This window comes from Chiloscyllium plagiosum, unplaced genomic scaffold (genome assembly GCF_037043375.1).
Source record: "Chiloscyllium plagiosum isolate Xiang-an unplaced genomic scaffold, Cpla_swu_hap1 HiC_scaffold_42, whole genome shotgun sequence".
NCBI classification, from domain to species: domain Eukaryota; kingdom Metazoa; phylum Chordata; class Chondrichthyes; order Orectolobiformes; family Hemiscylliidae; genus Chiloscyllium; species Chiloscyllium plagiosum.
Genome location: NW_028270180.1, coordinates 41,359,208 through 41,367,399, shown reverse-complemented (window position 1 = coordinate 41,367,399; position 8,192 = coordinate 41,359,208).

Genomic DNA, 8,192 nt, shown 5'->3' with positions numbered 1-8,192 from the left:
TGTATGAAAATAAAATGATGTAGTTTAGACGGACTTCAGCTTGGTTTCACAGTTCGGCACAACGTCGAGGACCGAAGAGCCTGTACTGCGCTGTAATATTCGATATTGCATGTGTTTGATGGCGCTGTCGTGCAGGGAGGAGTGGAAGTAGATGACGAATATTCTGTGAATGTGGATTCGACTGCAGTGGGAAGTGAGGACAAAGGGATCTCTGTTATTGTTCGAGGAAGGAGGGCAAGGGGTGAGACCAGAAGCCCAGGAGTTGGGACAGTCACAGCTGGAGGCTCAGCCGACAAGATTTAAGGGGATTTCTATTTTGAAGGAAAAGGAGGTCATATCAAAGACTGCTCACGGGAATATGGTATCACCACACAAAAATCACAGAGATGCAGAAACTAGGAGAATTGAGTCACTGTCAACTGATCATGTGGTCAGCCACTTGCAGATGTTTCCCTGAATGTTAGAAATGAACCAGGCACAGAGATTGAGGATTGCTGGGTTACATCTGTTCTGAAGCAGGATGTGGAAAAAGACCGAAAGCAAGGTCAGTGGGCATGCATGGGCAGACATACAAACGTATACCCAGTAACACTCAGCAATTATTGTTTTTGATCAAACAGAAAGACTCTATAAGAAGATGATGCATCCATGGTTGATAAAGTCTCTCATGGAGAGTATTCAATCACAAACTGGCGAGCATTACTGTCAGGACCGATTTAGAGGGGTTTATTCCTGGGACCAGAAGCACGTGATAGGCGTGAATTTCAGCTGTGCTTCCTGAATTATCTCCAGAAGGCCCTGCACCTGCTGCTCGACCTTTTTTCCTGCTGATTTCCAACTGATTCTGGCTCGCTCTCCCTCGTGCCATTGTAGTAAGCTTTACTCAATGCTAATAACAATACCTCTGATTCCTTGTTCTCCTTCTCAAATTACAGAGCTTTCCTTGACATGATTGTCACGCAGTTCACCTTGAGCTGCTTAATTAAGTCTATCGTCCATGCACTTGCATCAATCTGAGTTTTGTGCTTCTATTCTACCTCTGGTCTCAGTGTGGTTCAGCCTTTCCATTTATGCTGTTTGACATCTTCCACTCACATTTCATTCTTGAAAGTTTACTTGTAGTAAACCTTATTGAATACATCTTTCATGCTTTGTACAGAATTCATACTTTCATGCAAGTTTCAAAAAGTATATGCAGCCTTCATCTGACTTTGCTTAAGGCAAGTGTAGGCTGACCGTGTAATGGAAGAATTCCCTTTCTTGTATAGATCTGGCAGAAATGCTTTTACACTGGAGAGATCATTAGCTCCTTTAGAAAAAGAACTCAGGTCCTTGGCTTCATATTGGCACTATTAAACTTCTCATGCTGCCTTAGCATTGCAATATGAAGAAAAACAAACAACAGTATGATGTGTTCGGCAGAGTGCTGTTCAACTGTCATTTTAAATATAGTTTCAAATTTGCAGTGCTTACTTTTAAAGGCTTTTTCGTGAAGTTGTTATCACATGGAATGTAGGAGGTCGAGGAGTGACATTCTCGAAGTTTATAAAATCATGAGGGACATGGATAGGGTAAATAGCCAAAGTGTTTTCCACACTGTAGGCGTGTTCAAACATAGAGGGAAGAGGCTTAAGTTGCGAGGGGAAAGATTACAAAGGGACAAAGGGACAACTTGTTCACGCAAAAGCTTATGTCGGTATGGAATGATTTGCCAGAGAAAGAGTGATAGATGCAAGTGCAGCAACAACATTTAAAAGACATTTGGACAATCCTATGAATTGGAACGATGAGAGGCATTTGGGCCAAGTGCAAACAGATGGGACTAATTAAGTGGGCGGCAAGGTGGCTCTATGGTTAGCACTATGCCTCACAGCACCACGGTCCTGCGTTCGATTCCCGCCGATCTGTGTGGAGTTTGCACATTCTCCCTGTGGGTGCTCCCGTTTCTTCCCACAATCCAAAGATGTGCAGTTCAGGTGAATTGGCAATGCTAAACTGCCCACAGTGTTAATCAGGGGTAAATATGGTGTATGGGAATGGGTTTGGGTGGGTTTCTCTTCGGAGGGGTGGTGTGGACCTGCTGGGCCGAAGGGCCTGTTCCACACTGTAGAGAATGCCACGTTTGGAAAACTTTGCCATATGGACAAGTTGGATCAGAATTAGTTTCTGCGGTATATGAATCTATACAGCTGAGAAAAAAGGTAGAAAATATTACAGAAGTAAATTGGCAATGAATGTTTGCAAAAGCATCATGAGATTTCTGTGCATATATAAGAAAAAAATCAACATGAGTGTGCGACTTTTGGCAGCAGTCAAAGTTTGAAAACATTTATTGAGAACATTTGAAAGTCGTGACCGTGGAATTGAGTGCAGAGAACAGGCGGATAATTTACACCAGTACTTTACATGATTCCTCACAGCGGAAGGCACCGTAAATATTTCAATGATATAAATAAAATGGTAACAGGACGGTAGCTGATGAGATGTCTCAAACTAAAGGAACAAGTATTTTTCATCAAACTGATAAGGGTAGACAGGTCAGCAGTAGATCATAGTTGATGTTAACAGAAGTATTTAAACTTTGACTGGCATTTGTTGCAATACTGCTCACTTACCTGGATGAGTGCAGCCCAAACAATACTCAAGATGCTTCACACCGTCCAGGACAAAGCAGCCGTTTTGACTATCAGTTCACCCATCATTCTCCAGCATCAACTCTCATCAGCATCAGTTTGTACTATCTCCAAGCTGCACTGAAATGATTCATCAAAGATCCGCAGACACCATCTTGCAAAACCATGACCACGTCTATCCAGGTGGACAAGGGCAGAAGATGTCAGGGAATACCACCATCGCTTGGTCACCAGCTGCTCACAATAGACATTCAGCATACGGTTGATTGAATCAAATGTAATATAACCCAGTTTGCTGACAGTACGAAATGACGTTGGATTGTGAGTGTGTGAACTGGATATTAAAAATATCTCCATGGTGATGGAGGCAAGTGGAGTGAATGTGGAACTACTTGGCAGAAGGATAATACTGTGGGTAGATGTGACGTTGCGCCCATTGGTGAGAACAATAGATTTCAGCCTACTATTTTGAAAGTGGTTGGTTGAAAAACGTTATTGTATAAAGTGAATTATGCTCTTTGATGTTTCCTTCTGAGACATCTGAGGTCCATGCAGGGCAGTGAGTTCTAAAGTGAGAGGTCGATACTGAGAATGGCATTGGAAGTGTGCAAACTGGCCCTTCAGACCAACAAGTCCACACCAACCGTCCGAACAGCAAGCCACCCAGACCCGTTTCCCTTTGGCTCATGCACTTAACACTATGGACAATTTAGTGTGGCTAATTCACCTGACCTGCACATCTGTGGACTCGTGTACATAGACCAAGCAAGTGTGTAGCTGTAACATTGCAAAGAATCTGAGTCTTCCTGCACGCCAATCGCTGAAAATAATATTCCAGGAAAACGAAGCAGTTTAAAAAATAAATGGTGTGTGAACCTTTAATTCATGGGCATTTGAGGACAGGTGTTGGCGTGCCTATCTGCAGCGGTACATGGCCTTGGTGTGACCTTGTCTCGAACGTTGTTCAGTATTGTGTGCAGTCTTGGTCTCCTTATCTACCAAAGAACAAATCTGACATTGAGTGATTGCAACGAAGGATAACCAGTCTGACCTCTACGATGACAGGCTCTTTGTGTAAGCAGAGTTTGAGTCGACTGGGCCTGTATTCCATGGGTATCGGAAAATGAGTGGAGAAATCAGTGAAATATCTAAATCAGGGCAGGACAAGTCAGATTGGAATCAGGGACGATAATTCCCCTGACTGGGACGTCTAACATAAAGGGACCACAGTGTTAGGTACAGGCAGGCCATTCTACACTGAGATGACAATAAATGCCTACACTCAGAGACGGGGCAAACTGTGAAGTTCCTCCCACATAAGGCTATGGAAGGCTATGGAAGCTAAGGCAGTTGATATCAATTAAGACGTACAGACACGAAAGGGGTACGGAGGGAGAAGGAATATTTTGTTGTGATAGAGAATTAGCTATCTATGGGGTAGAAAACTCTTTGGACTGAAGGGAAACTTGTAGTTCCTACTTCACATTTTTGCAAAGAGCAATCACAACAAGTAATACATGCCTTGTGTGAGAAAGATACATTGGGAAGATGCTCAGTCATGTACTACAATGGGGGAAGGTTAATTTGTTGAACGACCTATTCCTTTCTTAGTGTTTCTGTGCAGTCTATGTGAATGTTCTGTAAATGTTGCAACAAGCTCTCGAATGTAGGAAGGAGGACTCTGCAGGGTCGACTGGACTGTATTTCCAATTCCTTTTTCCGATATCAAGGCTGTTGACGGGTGTTCTGACCGACTTAACCCGTTAAGGCCTCGGAGCACTTTGCTATAGTTGAGTCTCTTGTTTTGCCGTTTCAGACACCATTGTAGGGTTTATCACATGTCTGTGTGTCTGCAGTCACTTTTCAGTCAGACCACGAAAACACGGAATATTTGTTTCCTGAAAGTACATTGGGGAAGTAGATTAGAGTTTACAAACGACATTGGCTTCAACGTGATTATTACTGACACCAGAGTTTAGATCTTGATTTTTTAACTTGTACTGAACTTCCACCAGTTGCCAGAGCATTAGCCTGGTGAGGATTAATTTTCCAGTGACATTTTCACAATCTCCACGTGTGTATCTACCGCCAGCCACACTGAGCGGGATATTTCTGTGCTTCTTAACAGCGCTGAAAAAATAACTTCCAGAGGTTTGACTGTTGTGATGAGATCGAGGGGTGCTAATTGGTCAGCCTGTGATTATTCCCCTCTTTGCTGACTGGACATAGTTGAGTAACTTTCCATATCGCCAAGGAGATGTCAGAGTTTGTGCTGGAATGAAACAGCTTCCCCAGGGACACGGTTTGTTGTGCAGCACAAGTCTTCACTCCGATTGCAGGAATGGTGTCAGGGCCCATTGCCTTTGTCGTATCTATTGTGATCAGCTGTTTCTTCATGTCACGGTCAGCGAATCAAATTGATTGAAGACAGGTATTTGTGATTCTGTGGTGAGTGTGAGTTGGATCGTCGAGACAACACTTCTGTCTGAAGATATTGCAGATACTACATCCTTGTCTTTTACACCGATGGAAAGGGCTGTTCCATTATTTAGCAACGGTATGTTTGTGAAGACGTCTCCTTCAGTGAGTTGTTTCCATCACCATTTACGACTGGATGTAAAATGACTCTTCGTCTGTTGGTGTTGGGAACATTTCGCCCTCTCCATCATATGTTAGTCCTGCTGTTTGGAATGTAAGCGGTCAAGTGCGTTAGCTGTCACGGGTTGCCATCAGGTGTAGGTACACATGGTTCTGACCCTTGATTATTCACCTACACTCATTCCTCAAACATAGATCGGCTTGATGGTCATAGCAGACTGAAGACTTATCTCAGCCAAAAAGTTACAGATTGTCGTTGAATATAATTCTGCAGCTACTGCTGTGGTCCACAGCACCAAATCAATGTCAAGAATACTCTAAAAACGTTCGGAGATGATTGAAAGTATTTAAAGAGAATATTTGACCTGGAAATGCATTGAGGGCTTTGGAGAATTGGTGAAGAAAGAGACGTTTTCAAGTAAAAGACACTTAGAGACATTCAAGAAGCAAAATGACGCTTCAGTCCAACTTGTCCATGCTCACCACGTTTTCTAAACTGAATTCATCCGATTTGCCTGCACTTGGCACATACCTCTTTGAAACTATGATTCCTGTCCCCATTCAATTGTGTTTTACATGTTGTAATTGTCCCCGCCTGTGCCACTTCCACTGACAGCTCGTTACAAAAGCACACCACCCTGTCTGAGAAACAGCTGCATCTTATTTACCTTTTAAATCTCTCGCCTGTCAACTTATCCTGCTGCATCTTCTTTACCTTTTAAATCTCTCGCCTGTCAACTTATCCTGCCTGGTTTGGACACCTGTACCGTCCAGTAAAGATACACCCTATCCATGTCCCTTGTGCTCTTATCAACCTCTGCAAGGTCACCTCATCACTACCCACGCAAAAGTGGAAAATAATTCCGCACTATCCATTCTATCCTTATATCTCAAAGCTCCCGTCTCCATTACATCATTTAAAATATTGTGCGGAGAAATCAGAGTTAATTTGTCGGGTCCAGTGACCCTTCCTCAGATCTCTAAGGAATAATACAAATATCTTTCCTAGTGGTACTGCAATTGTTTTCCCGTGCTTCCCACAATGACCTGGCATATACAAACAGGTCTTGGGTACTGGTAAGCATTTCAAGACCTCCAGCACTTCAACTTTTGTCACGTAGCCTCCTTTCAAAACATCACTACATGGATTCCTTTCCCCGATTTCACTCGCTTGAATGTCTTTCCCCACAGTAAATATTCATGAGGTATATTTGGATAGGACCTCACACATCGGCAGAAATAGACTGTAAGGCAGAGGAGTGGGGAAGGTTGAGTCGTTGTGAGGAATGTGAACCCAGCTTGGCCAGACACTTATGAACTGTTTTGTTGAACTGTCAACTATGTTCCTGTTTTTTTCCACTTTTATAGGAAGCGATGAAATGTTTTATATTGTAATGTTGTTTTCTTTATTTTTCTGCTTTGTGCCAGGATTCTGACCCTGGGTGATTCGGATGGGGGTGGGTAAGGCAGGGTGGGGAGCTGTTACCTTTGTCTGTAAGATCGCATCACATATGGCGACTTGTAACATTTTTACTGTCCTCATGTGAGTGCATAGAATAATAAATCTAATAAACCTAATTATTCTCCTATGAATAATCGCGAATAGGTTGCAGATGGTTTAGGGTGCGAGGGGAAAGATATAAAAGTGACGTAAGAGATAACCTTTTCACTCAGAGCGTGGTGCGTGTATGGAATGAGCTGCCAGAGGAAATGATGGGGGCTAGTACAGTTGCAACATTTAAAAGGCATCTGGATTGGTATATCAAAAGTAAGGGTTGAGAGAGATATGGGCCAGGTGCTGGCAGGTGGGAATAGATTGGGTTCGGATATCTGGTCGGCATGGACGAGGTGGACGTAGGGTCCGTTTCCGTGCTGTACATCCCAATGACTCTATGACATAAATGGCTTTTCAATTTTTAAGGGGCTCTATTCTCTCCCTGGTTACACTTTTGCCATTCATATACGTGTAGAATCTTGTCTGATTCTGCAAAAACTATTTGCCAAAGCTGTTTCATGCCCCATTTTGCTCTCCCGATTTCTCCCATAAGTATACATCCTCCATGGTCCTTAATGGTTTAATTGACCCCCGCTTCCTAGGTCTGACATATGCATCCTTCTTTTTTCCTTGACCAGAGTCTCTACCATGTTTTGTTCCCTACTCCTGCTAACATTGCCCTTGACACTGACTGGAACATAGTGTCACTGGACTCTCATTTTGTCGCTTCTGAAAGAGTCTCACTTGCCAGATGTTCCTCTACCTGTGAACAGTTTCCCTGAATAATTTTTGAAAGTTCCTGCCGAATACCGTCTAAATGGTCCTTGCCCCAATTTATAATATAAACTTCTGGATCGGCACTATCCTTTTGCAGAACTATTTTCAAGCTAATAGAATTATGGTCACTGGTCTCAAAGTGCTTTCACTGCAACAGGGTGTTCATCTGCCCTCTTATTCTCTAATTGCTAAGCGAAGGATGATATTCAACTGGAAAAGATGAAGAAGAAATTTACAAGGATGTTGCGTTAAGTCAACAGTTTGATATACAGAGAGAGTTCAGACAAGGTAGGAATTTGTTTCTTTCCAGCAAAGGAGACTGTGGTGTCTCTTCTAGAGGTGCATTTTATGGATGAATATAAGGTCATAAGAGGCATGTATATGGTGAATGAACACATTTTTTTTCCCCAGGATTGGGAAAGCGAGGATGAGAAAGCATCGAGGGGAAAGGAGAAAAGGGAACCTGAGGGACAATGTTTTTATACAGAGGGTTGTATTCATACAGAATGAGCTACGAGCGGAAGTGGTTGAGACGGGTCTGTTAACAACATTGCAAAGGCATTTGGACAAGTACATGGAGAGGCAATGTTACAGAGGATATGGGATACGTACAGGGAAATGGGACTACGTGAGTGTACATGTTCATCGGAATACATCAGTTTCGTCCAAAGTACCATGTCTGTATGAAT